The sequence below is a fragment of the Orcinus orca genome, chromosome 14 (assembly GCF_937001465.1).
Source record: "Orcinus orca chromosome 14, mOrcOrc1.1, whole genome shotgun sequence".
Classification (NCBI taxonomy): Eukaryota; Metazoa; Chordata; class Mammalia; order Artiodactyla; family Delphinidae; genus Orcinus; species Orcinus orca.
Genome location: NC_064572.1, coordinates 86,048,440 through 86,061,065, shown reverse-complemented (window position 1 = coordinate 86,061,065; position 12,626 = coordinate 86,048,440). Strand labels below are relative to the sequence as shown.

Genomic DNA, 12,626 nt, shown 5'->3' with positions numbered 1-12,626 from the left:
AAACCTGACAGCATTAAGTTGATTAAGCGGACACAAAAAAGGCGATGGTGTTTCTTTTACTAAGTACTAGGACCTGGAGGCCATGGAATATTGCCTCAAAAGGTAAAAAATTATGGAATGCCAACACTGTTGTTTTTTTTTTTTTTTTCCTACTAAAAGTGCAATCTGGAAAAACTCCTTTTCAGCAGTTTTCCCCACAGCAGATCAATTTAAGAAGCAATTACCATCAATGCAATTATGTGCCACTGTGCCGCCAACAGTCCCCGAATGCGTGCCACCGCGATAAGGCGAGGCCCTTTCAAAAGTAAGGACAAGTCAGTGAGGGGCAGGCATGTGGAAATTGTGTTCTCAACAATACATTTCAGGATTCTGAGCAGCTGAGCCAGATTCTGAACGCGAAAAAAAAAAAAATGATGTAACCAAAAGTGTGATATGAGCCTGTTCAAGCCAGTGAAGGCATAAAACTCAAATATAACGCGCTGACCATATGGCCTTCTTTCTCTAGAAGATAATACTTCTCAAACATTGAAAGCCCAAACATTTTTTTTTTCACTAGTTAACTACACATCAGAGAAAATTTTTTAAAAGTTTTGTACTTACCAAGGGAAAACGAAGGCTATAGTCTGAAAAAGAAAGAAAAAAAGAGAGGGTCAGTTTTCTGGTTTAAAAAAAAATAATGCTCGTTCTAGCCACTGCTTTTGCTACAGCACTAGTTGAATGTGCCCGTCTTTGCCTCAGGATTTGGGGTCTTCTTGAGGCCTTTTAATCTCTGTAATAATAACTTCTTTTTGCTGCCATCATCAGCTTTCAAAAGTGTCCTGCCCCGAATGCTCCTGTAGGCTCTGGTTGATGGCGGAGCCTGGCAGCTGCCCTGGATCTGAAGTGTTAGCCTCTGGCCCCTAAGGCGCTCCATCTGTTAGCGGCTCCTTCTGTGACCTACAATGTCCCCTCCCACCCCCAGCCATCCCTTCAGCCCAGCTCCCCACAGACAGCCTCGTAAAACCCACACAGGACACCCGCCTTCACCCCAGTTTTCCAGCTCAGTCAGTATCCAGCTTGCTCGTTCCCCATTCATTTAGCTTTCATGCTTTTCTGGCTTTCAACAGCTTTACTGAGATATAATTTACATCCCATAAAGTCCACCTGCTTAAAGTATACAATTCAATGGTATTTAGCACCGTCACAGAGTTTTGCCACCATTCTCACCATCTAATTGTAGCACATTTTCATCATCCCAAAGGAAACCCCCCGCCCTTTAGCTCATGACTCCCCCACACCACCCTCTCCCCACCCACTGGCCCCTGCAACCACTAATCTATTTTCCGACATGGATTTGCTGATTCTGGAAATTTCATATAAAGGGGATTGTATAGTATGTGGCCTTTAGTGACTAGCTGCTTTCACTTAGTATGTTTTTGTTTGTTTGTTTGTTTGTTTTGTGGTACGCGGGCCTCTCACTGCTGTGGCCTCTCCCGCTGCGGAGCACAGGCTCCGGACGCGCAGGCTCAGCGGCCATGGCTCACGGGCCCAGCCGCTCCGCGGCACGTGGGATCTTCCCGGACCAGGGCACGAACCCGTGTCCCCTGCATCGGCAGGCGGACTCTCAACCACTGCGCCACCAGGGAAGCCCAATGCTGAGTCATTTTAATGTAAAACAAAACCCAGCGATAGGCAGAAGCAGGGCTACAGCCTTGAGTCAAACCCAACTAAAAACCACAAGGCAAAAAAACCAGTCAACGGGTGGTTAAATAAATGAGTAAAAGTACCGTGGGCTAAATCCCAAACGAGCCCGATGCATAATTTTGAATTAAACTTTGAAGTGATTTTTAAAGCAAAGCAAAAATACATGAAACAGTGGGCTCTACAAACAGATCACAGATTATGTTGGCTTGGGGCTCACACGTGTTCACATGAAACCACAGCCATCAGCTTCTCTAAAGTGCAGAACTAGAGCAAATATCAAGCAACCAGAATATCCTCTGAAGTCAGCCTTTATCACATGAACACCTCCCTTAGCCCACGGCCCTCCTGCAGATGGCTACCGGAACATTGAGCGAATAGCTAAATGGTGAAATAAGCATTAAAAACGGGGGGTGGGGGAAGCTGGTTCCATGGACAGATCCACGTCCCTCTGGAGGGGGTTGTCTCTGAGGAGCTTGCACGGGGCAGTGCCACAGCTGGAAAGGCTCCTGATCTTAACTAGAACAGCACCATCCTCTGAAAACGGAAACGAGAGAAGCTACTGATTCATCGGGCCCGTCGAGTGCGTCGGGGGCTCCTGTGGCAGCTCACCCACAGCCCACAGCCAATCCTAGGAGGCAAGATGAGACCCATTTTAAGGATGAGAAGACTGAGGCTCGGTGAGCTCCTTGACCTGCGTCACACAGAACAAGGAAGCAGGGATGCCGAGACCAGCCTACAATGTGGTTTCCTCCGGTTTGCTTGTTTTTTCTTTTCTTGTCTCCACCGCCCCCCACCCCCCCACCCGCAGTGAAGCTGTAATTCCTCCAGGGACCATCTTCCTTTTCTTTACATTCCTAGTGTGTGGGGCACTGCCTGCCAGGAGGAGGGCCCACAAAATGACCTTCTGTTCAGGGCGACATGCATACTGCAGAATTTTGAAAAGTCCCTTCTAACCCTAGAAGGAGCTCCACTGTGGTCTATGGGCCGGAAAGATCTAGAAAGGCCCAGGCTGGCCACATACTTCCTGTGGGGAGAAACAGCCCTATGGGAGCGGCTGGGTTCACAGAAGCCCTGGGCCTCCTGACCACGGAAGTGTGGAGGTCTGGCCCTGGGGCCTACAGGGGCAGCCGCTCTGCTTCCAGGGAGCAGAGGCAGGAGGATGCCCAGCCAGACCCTGGGAAAGAGGCCAAGCGAGGCCACGGAGCAGGGGAAATCCACCCTGGGGGCGGGGAGGGCAGGCGAGGTCATGGGGGCAGGCACTCCCACAGGAAGTGGCTGCACTGCAGGGTTGGTCCTGATTGCTCACAAGATATGGAAAGACCCAGCAATGTTATTGTGCATCCAAACCTTGCTAAGGCTAAGAGAGAACAAAACGGCACAATTTAGACTCAGTCCATCGGACCTGCCTCTATTTAAGGAAACAATTAAAATTATTGCAACTTGTCAAGCTCTGAGATGGACAGAACTTGGTAATCTTTCCAAGCTCAGACAAAAGTAAGATGCCTTTTGTACACACCCTGGGCCTGAAGCATTGTAAACATTCGAATGGGGGGACCGCATGCTGCCGAGGGTGTATCTACAGGCTTCTCTTTTAAATGGGCAGCAGCATTTTAAAAACTTGGGGATGCTCATCCGCATTTTACTTTTTTTTTAATATATAAATGTATTTATTTTTGGCTGCATTGGGTCTTCGTTGTTGCGTGCGGGCTTTCTCTAGTTGTGGCGAGCAGGTCGTTGTGGTGTGTGGGCTTCTCACTGCGGTGGTTTCTCTTGTTGCGGAGCACAGGCTCTAGGCGCACGGGCTTCAGTAGTTGTGGCTCGTGGGCTCAGTAGTTGTGGCACGCGGGCTTAGTTGCTCTGCGGCATGTGTGATCTTCCCAGACCAGGGCTTGAACCCGTGTGCCCTGAATTGGCAGGCGGATTCTTGACCTCTGCGCCACCAGGGAAGCCCCTGCATTTTACTTTTAAATGTTTATATATGTATTTCTACATGTACGGGGCACCTAAAATGTGAACTTTTAATGATGGGTTAAAATCTTAAAAAGCAAGGCCACACAAATAAAAATCTAACACACATAATTAGACACTATGGACCCTAGACTTGAAGTAATCTTCCTGGAATAATCAGACCCCAGAGTGAGGCTCCTCCATCGTGGTGGCACTCTCCTGGGCTCCCGTGTTCCCCAAGACCGGCTTCTCCTGACCCACTGGTCAGAGCCCTTGGAATAGCAGGAGTGTCATTCACTCTCAGTCATGGTGACACTCAAGCACAACAACTAGGACGATTGGGGGTCCAACGAGCAGGAAAATCACTACACATGGGAAAGCAACTGAAACCCCATCACATCCACCAAAGGCAGTGGAAATGGATGAAACCACTGCTGCTTCAGCATTGTGTCCAAGCAGGACCAAGTTCACCCCGCTTCCTGCTGCTGATTCAAAGGACAGGGAGAATGCAAAACGCCTCTGAATCATCCCTTCAGGTCCTCACTGATCTCCTACTCTGCCAAGTCTCACAGTTTCCTTGTTTACCTTCCAGGCATCAGCAAAGCTGTTAATTTCTGTATTTTCTAACGCATGAAAGAGAGGCTGAAAGGAAACCTCTCTGAATGATGAGCAGTTTGGGAGAATCTTTTGCCCATCCTGGAAAAGGGGGAGGGTCCTTAAAACGCTGTTGCCAAGGCTGAAAAGAAGTCCATTTCCCTAGGCACCTGTTCTGTGAATCTATGACGAACGAGCTGGACTTCTAAATATTTGGCAACTTTTAAAAATTATTCATGGGCAGCTGCTCAGAAGATCCATGCGCGTCGCTGCCTGCTTCTCAAGAGTGTTTTCTGAAGCACAATCCCCAGCCCCCAAAGTGCACATAAGGGCACCTCTCTACCCCACAGTTGGGGGTCCCCTCTTTGGACTAGGAAACTATGCAAATTAGCACGCCAAGGACTCCGTTTTTGCAAGTACAAACAACTGCTCGTTTCCCCTTTTCCATGTCTGTCTATGCCATGCTCACTGCCATGGAATTGAGGAACACAGGACGTGGATTCTCTGTGCTCGCTTCTGAAGCCCCAGAGGGGAGGGTGGTCTATCCTGGCTCCCGTCTCACGGGCCATCTGTGCAGGCTGCAGGTGTGGGTCAAGCACATGCCCCGCCCCCTGCCCGGTGCCAGGGCTCCCTGGGCTCGTCCTCCTGCCCCCAGCTTGGGCGTTATTAATTCACATGCCCACCTCTCTCATTCGGCACAAACGCTTCTTATATTGTGGCAGTTAGTCACTGTCACCTTTCAAAAAGTGTTTTTGCCATGAGTAGCTTCTTCGTGGGGGCTCCAGTGCTTGAGGGCAGGGATGGTGTGAACATCTCTGGAGAAAGTATCAACCCTGAGGACAGGTATCCTGCCAGGTGCTCACTTAGCCAGACGTCCTGCTAAGCGCTCACTGAATCCTCTCAATACTCTGATGAAGAGTCTGGTTTAGACCCACTTTGCAGATGGGAAGACTGAGGTCTAGAGGTAAAGTAACTTGCCTTAAGGATCCCTCTCCAGGGCCTGGGCACAGGCTTCCTTGCCTCCTGGAGTCCTTGGGAAACGGAACCAGCTGCACTAAGTACTAAAAAGGCACAAGGGCTTTTTGCCTGGGCTGTGGGGTTTTCTGGGCTGTGGGGTCTGTGCATGTCCCTAGGTGGGCCTATTGCTGTGAGGCCCACCCGGGGCTCTGAGCAGGGCCTGGTACCCACAGCACACTCAGCTCAGCCTCCGCTGGGGGAGGTTATCAGGACCAGAGGGCAAGAGGAAGGCAGGTCTATGAGATCCACAGCTCGCCCCTCTGGCCCCTCCCCTCCCCCCCTAACTCTACACATAGCCAGGCTCAGTGACAGGTTTACTGTCCTCCTGTGTGCACGTGTCCACCTGTGTGCACATGTCCTCCTGTGTGCACGTGTCCACCTGCTACTTTAGTGATGCTCTTTCTCTCTCATTGTGCAGAGCTTGGCTCAGAGCCCTGCCGGAGATTCTGAGCATCGAGAAGCAGGTGAGGAGATTCAGAGGATGGGAAACAGGAGTCCTGAAATGCACGTGTTCCCACAGGTAAGGCACGTGCTCTCCCACCCCACCCAGCCCACCTCGAGGAACCCAAAAGGACTAAAGCAGGCCTAGTCCCACCGAGATGCAGCCCCTGGGCCCTTGACTCCCCCTGGATGGTCACTCCCGCCCACATGTAAAATCCAGTCCCAATACCAGGGATCCAGCTTCCCCCTCTGCTTTGTTATCTTTGCCTTGGAAACTGCCCAGGGCCCTTAAGTCTCCTAATGTTGGGGTTAGGGGTGCAGATTTCACACTTTCCCTCAAAAGCTTCCAAGAGGGGTGCAGCCACTATGGAGAACAGTATGGAGGTTCCTTAAAAAACTAAAAATAGAGCTACCATGCGATCCAGCAATCCCACTACTGGTCATATATCAGGAGAAAACTCTCATCTGAAAAGGTACATGCACCCCAATGTTCACAGCAGCACTATTTACAATAGCCAAGACATGGAAGCAACCTAAGTGTCCATCTACAGAGGAATGGATAAAGAAGATGTGGTACATATATACGATGGAATATTACTCAGCCATAAAAAAAGAACCAAAAAATGCCATTTGCAGCAACATGGATGGACCTAGAGGTTATCATACTAAGTGAAGTAAGTCAGACAAAGATGAATATCATATGATATTGCTTATATGTGGAATCTAAAAAAATTGAGACAAATGAACTTATTTACAAAACAGAAATAGAGTCACAGATGTAGAAAACAAACTTATGGTTACCAGCCGGGAAAATGGAGAGATAAATTGGGAGACTGGGATTGACATATACACACTACTAGATATAAAATAAATAACTAGTAAGGACCTACTATATAGCACAGGGAACTCTACTCAATACTCCGTAAAGACCTACATGGGAAAAGAATCTAAAAAAGAGTGGATGTATGTACATGTATAACTGAATCACTTTGCTCTACAGAAGAAACTAACACAACATTGTAAATCAACTAGACTCCAATTAAAAACGAAAACAAACTTCCAAGAGGGAAAAAAGTGGCTATTGTTGGAAACATACGAGCACTGGCAATCCTGCCTCATAAAGGATGGTTCTATCTCTTCTGCAGTAGTGGACAAACGGACATTTCTCATCGACGGAGGAAACCCAGGAGCCCTTCGGCTTGTCAGCAGATGACGTTTCTTCAATCCGGTCACCTCCTTGGAGGTCCGCCCCTTCCTTATGAGTCACGTGTGAGCCAGCTCCCCCTTCACCCCCGTTTTTAGTTACACGCATGTGACCAAGCCTGCTTCACTTTGCACACTCTTCTTATGAAGCAGGGTCCCACCTAAACCCTGGCCCCAGCCCTCTTGCTTCCTGGGTGCTGGCTCTTGTACCCCTATCCCATCCCACTGGACCGCAGTAAACTGAGTCACGCTCAGCCAGGTCCCAACACAACGCTGGCACATTCTTTGCCCTGCGCCCGTGGACCTCAGGGTCCTGCTCTGTAGGATGGGCACCCAGGCTCCTCAGGTTGGGTCACAACTTTCTACTAAAAACATCAAATGTCAGCATCACTTTCCAGTTTACAGAGCAATAAGATCAGTAGATTAATTTGATCGCTTTACTTTTTCTCCACGAACAATCACTCATCTGCCAGTCAGTTCTACCCGGAATAAAAGGACTGAAATACAAATTAACCCTTAATGGCCCACCCCTCATTAGTTGAGTTGCTCCTGGGGTCCCCAGAAATTCTGGCTGGGCCACATGCAGGCCAGATATCCTCTGTGACCAGAGATGTCCCTCGGGCAGAAAGAGACACAAAGCAGCCCCCTTCCAACAGGACTGTCTGCAGGGGACTTCTGGGTGGCCTGGGGGCTCTGAGCACAGCTGTTTGCTCTACCCTCAGAGCTGCTCTAAATCAACAATGCAGATTTGGGGAAGAAAGGCGACTTTGGAAAGTCCAAGTACGAGAGCATTACCTTCAGCACATCACTCACAAAATACTCCCTGAATCCCTGTTATGGACCAAAGTTCTCCAAGTACGCACAGCGCTGTCCCACACACTGTAGAAAAACCCACAGACAGAATTTACAGCAGGTGTGGTTCTTCCTAAGGATCAAAGAGCAGAAGGAAAATGGGAGAGCTCATCCACCAGAGGCCAGGACACCTCACCCTAGTTTCCTAACACATTCAACTCACAGCCTTCCTTTTATGCCTGAAAATACTCAAGACTCTCTCCAAGCCTTTAGGATCAGCAGAGGATGGGGCCTGAGACAGAGAAGAGAACTGTAGCCATGGGCTACAACCTTTAAAAGGCTCTGAAAGGGGACTGAACGACAGGTGCTGGAACACTATGATCTCCTTGTTAAGTGAGACTTTATCTTTCAAAACGCATACCACGACCCTCATACACCGCTGGTGGGATTGTAAAGTAACAGAGCCACTTCGGAGAACAGTATGAGAAAGGTTAAGCGCAGAGTTACCACAGGATCCAGCCATTCCACTCCTACGCAGAAACCCAAGAGAATGGAAAACACACATCCACACACAAACTTTCATATTTATAACAGCCAAAAAGTGGAACCAACCCCAATGTCTATCAACAAATGAATAAATAAATAAAATACGGTTTATCCATAAAATGGACTATTGCTTGGTTAAGAAAAAGGAATGAACTTCTGATGCACTCTGTAACACGTCTGAACCTGGAAAACATTGTGCTAAGTAAAAGAAGCCAATCACGAAAGGCCAGATTCCATCTGTATAAAATGTTCAGAGAAGGCAAATGTACATTGTCAAAAAGTAGAGTAGTGGTTGCCTAAGGCTGGGGGGAGGGGTGGAGGGAAGGAAGAGTGACTGATTAAGGATACAGGGTTTCTTTTGGGGGTGGTGCAAATGTTCTAAAATTGATTGTGGTAATGGATACACAACTTGAAAAACATACTAAAAAACATTACATTGTACACTTTTAAAAGGTGAATTGTGTGGTATGTGATGAGTATCTCAATCAAGCTGTTATTAAAAAACAAACAAAAAAATCCCCAAATTAACCATTAGTATAAAAATCAGAAACCACAGTCGGTTTCTCAGCCAGTTTTTACTAGACTCACATGCTTAGAGATGTGATTTTATGATATATACACAGGGCCATGAGTTTTCCTAGTAACACTAGAGAGAAGTATCCCACATTCTGAGAACAGTGCTGGCCCAAGACCAGCACAGACCTTGCATGAATTTCATGAGCTCTGAAGGAGTACCAAAACTCCTGTGATTCTAAACTTTCTGCTGCCCAAAAATGTCTGAGGACCGTTCTTACCTTCCAGGTGATTCTCTAAAATCGAGTGACCCTCCAGGTTGGCGCTAGGGGCCAGGCGTGTATAACGTGGAACCAGTAGAGTATGAAGGGGTCCCAGTGACCACCCCTGAACACACCTCAATGTCTTCAACCGGGTGAGGCAGGGGAGAAGGTGGGCTAGACAGCCAGCTGAAGGTGGGAGTGAGACCTGACCAGAGAACAGCCTACTCTGCATGCCCTGTGCCTCCCTGCTCGCCTGTGCCAGAGCCTTGATCACACTTTACCTGACATCCTGCCCCTCTGCAGGATGGGGCTGCAGAGGGGCTTTCCTTGAGAGCAAGGCCTGTTTCACTCCTCCCACTGGGCTCAGACTGTGAAAGGTACTCAGGACGGGCTCGGCTGGTGACGGTCCTTACACTCTGCTGTGAACAGCAGCAAAAGCTGCAGAGGCCAAGGGCAAAGCCACGTTCCCCAAGGCAGTGCAAGGGATGGGCCACGGCATTAAGTAATTATTCAGGGGGATCATTATTCCCGTGGACCCAGAATGAAAGGAAACTTACAATGTGCTTAGTTTTAAAATATCAATTGTTGCTGTTAATTAAAATGCCAGTTACCAACAATCATATACAAATGGCAAAGGGACAAGTAAAACGTGCCACTTTGCTAGTATTAAGAGATGCAATATTATTATGACATAATGATGACTATTGTTACTGAATAAAGACAACAGCATTTCTGCGCATCAGATTGGCATCGATGAGAAAAGTCGAGTGTGTTGGTAAACGACCCCCTGGATTGCTCAACAGAGCCTGGAAGTTCCCGGGGAAGAGTCTCAGGATGTGGAAAGGCCACAAGTGAGCAGCACGTGGTACCCAGACACCCTCCAACTTGGGGGTCCCCTTCCTACCTCTAACGCCAAGCTCCCCCCGCTTTCAGCAGCCCCTCCGAAAGCCACAGCATGCTTCTCGCAAGATTGTGCAGGGCGGAACTTTCCAGAGGCTCCTCACCCAAGGAAACTGTGTTTTACTGTCCTCCAGACACATCAAGGTCTTCCCCACATCATCACTTTCCTCATGCTGCTCCCTGACCCAGAAAGCTCCCCATCTCCCCCAAACCCCGCCCCCCTCTGCCCAGGGGCCAATTAAGCCCCGCCCTCTTGTCCCAACCACCAGGCTACCCTGGTCTTATCCCTCCTGCTGCTCCAGGAGCACAAAGCTATTCTCTGCTGCACCCTCTGTGTCATCTTTTTCCAGCCCCACCTTCATAACAACAGGATATAGAGGATGGTGGATCGAGATCAGGCCACCTTTGCCATGGTCTCGGCTGCCCTATGATGTGGGCAGGCACAATCCACATTTTGCAGATGACAAAAGCAAGGTGCGCTCACCCCCATATCCACAATCTGTGGCTAGTTTGCTGCCTTCTGAACAGAAATCCTATTATCTCTAACTTGAACTTCTTTATTATATACAAAGTTCTGTGCACTTACCAGAAACTCAGAAAATATTAGTTGGAAGAATGAGTAAGTGCTTTAAATCAGACGTTACTGTTCATTGAGTGTCTACTGTTCACTGAGCGTCTACTTACGTGCTAGTGTCATGCCAAGTGCTGAGAATTTAAGTGATTAAAAAAGTACGTGGACGGAAGCTCCGGGTCTTTACTCTAACGGAGTCCAATGACAGGCTTATCAACAAGTCACTGAAAGGCAGGGGTGAGTGTTCTGATCACGGTAGCCCAGGGGCTGTGAGAGATGGCAGCGGCAGCCGCTAACCCCTGTGGGCCGAGGTCAGGGCATCTTTCTCAAGAATAAGATCTCCAGGCAGATGACAAAAAGGCGAGGAAGCTGGGGAGCTCACGGAACATTCTAAAAACGGCAGATGATCTGAATCCTGGCTTTGACCTTGGAACAAGTCACTTAACCTTTTTGAGCCTCCGTTTCCTCCCCTGCAAAATAAGGATAAGAATCCCTACTGTGCTGGGTGAACAGATGAGGTAAACCCACATACAGGATCCAGCACTGAACTCCGTAGATACCCGGCGAGTCACTAATACGGATCTGGAATGTGAGATGGGCAGGGCCCGGGAAGCCGCAAAGGCATTTGGATTGGGGTTGTAGCCATGAGGGGGCTGCAGAAGTCTGGCAGCCTGGACATCGCTTTCTGGTCTCTGCAAGGAAGGTCACTGTGCTGGCTGCGGAGAGGTCAAAGGCTGGGGTGAGCTGAGCCTGGCCAGTGGATCCCACGGGGAGGTGCCCCTGAGGGCACTGGCAGTAGGGATGGAGCCGGGGAAGGCGGCTATCTACAGACCAAGGGGGGAAGAGCCCACCAGCCTTGGGGAATGGATGTGAAGAGGAAAGAAAGGGAAGGAAGAAATCAAGGTAACCTTGGACCTGAGTTGGGCACCCAGGTAGAAGGTTTGCCATTCCTGGAGGTGGGGTCCTAGTCTCAGAGTCGCCAGGAAGTAATGTGTACGGGAATCCCTCACAGACACCCAGAGCATGTCACTGAGAGACTAAGGACATATATAAGCATCATAAGAAAAGGAGAAAACCTTTTTGAAAATGGCGCACTTCTTTTTCAGGAACATGGCCTCCAGAGCAGAGCAGTTTGTTAGTAATAACGAACTTGGAAATAAAGTCTTCCAAGAAAGACTTTGAAACCCAGTAAGCCAGACAACTAAGAGATCTACTCATCACCAGGTTATTTTGCCCAGAACCCCTCAAACATTTTATGATTTTTTCCCCACCTTAACTGGCTGATCTGAACCATCTAAACTAGTTCATTCTTAAGAATCCGTGGAAAATGCTCAGAGAAGAGGCTGCTTTTAAAACAACGAGGGGAAAGAGAACATCTCGAGCATTAAATGTGTTGTCCTAAAGAGGAAAAACGAAATGTCGCCATTTGACAGAGAGCTCAGGATGGAAGGTGAGCTTTCGGGGAACTCATACATCACTGAGCTATTAACAAAAATGTCTCCAGGCTTGATATATGCGTTGTTGCTGAGGACGGGCGCCCATTTTCCCCCTGCCCCGCCACAGGAAAAGTCCTGTGAACTTGTAAGGAATCCCTCCTCCACACTTAAGAAAACTGCAGTATTCATCTGAAAACAAAAACGGCATTATAACACAAATATGCCGCGCTCCATTCGGGAACAATAGACTGCAACACAAGTGTCATGTTTCACTGGCATTCTCCTTCATCGACCTAGAAAGGTCAGCCCTCCTCTCCCACTGGCAGGCAGCGTACCCATCATTCTCAAAGAAAATGATTTTCTTCCTTTACCACTCAAGGAGTCATCTGAAAATGAAGGGATTTGAGCTGCTTCCACAAACAATCCGTACAGTCCCAGGCACTGGGGTAAACGTGGAGATGTCAGAGGCTGGAAGTGGAGCAGGGGCCCCAGGGTCCTCCCCGGCCTCACGTATGGCCGGTGGTGTGCCCTGTGACCCAAGTCTGAGGGAGGGAGGGAGAAGCAGCGCGTGTGCTCCCCAAGCCAGGCCCCAGCACTGCTGCCACGGAAGGCGGGTGACCTTCCGACCTAGGTGACCTTGGGCAGGTCCCACATCCTCTCTGTGCTTCAGTGGCCTCTACACATGAGGTCACAGACGGCTTCAGGGGAAGATCCAAGCAC

The 12,626-nt window shown here is 48.9% G+C and overlaps 1 protein-coding gene across 6 annotated transcripts in view; it reads right to left on the bottom strand.

Moving 5' to 3' along the window:
- Positions 1–12,626, bottom strand: part of PTPRE (protein tyrosine phosphatase receptor type E) — a 167,088-nt gene that overhangs the window by 98,994 nt on the left and 55,468 nt on the right. For all 6 annotated transcript variants that reach the window (XM_049696753.1, XM_049696755.1, XM_049696756.1 and 3 more), the window contains exon 2: positions 601–623. The gene's annotated coding sequence lies outside the window, so the exon portion shown is untranslated. The remainder of the gene's footprint in view (positions 1–600; positions 624–12,626) is intronic.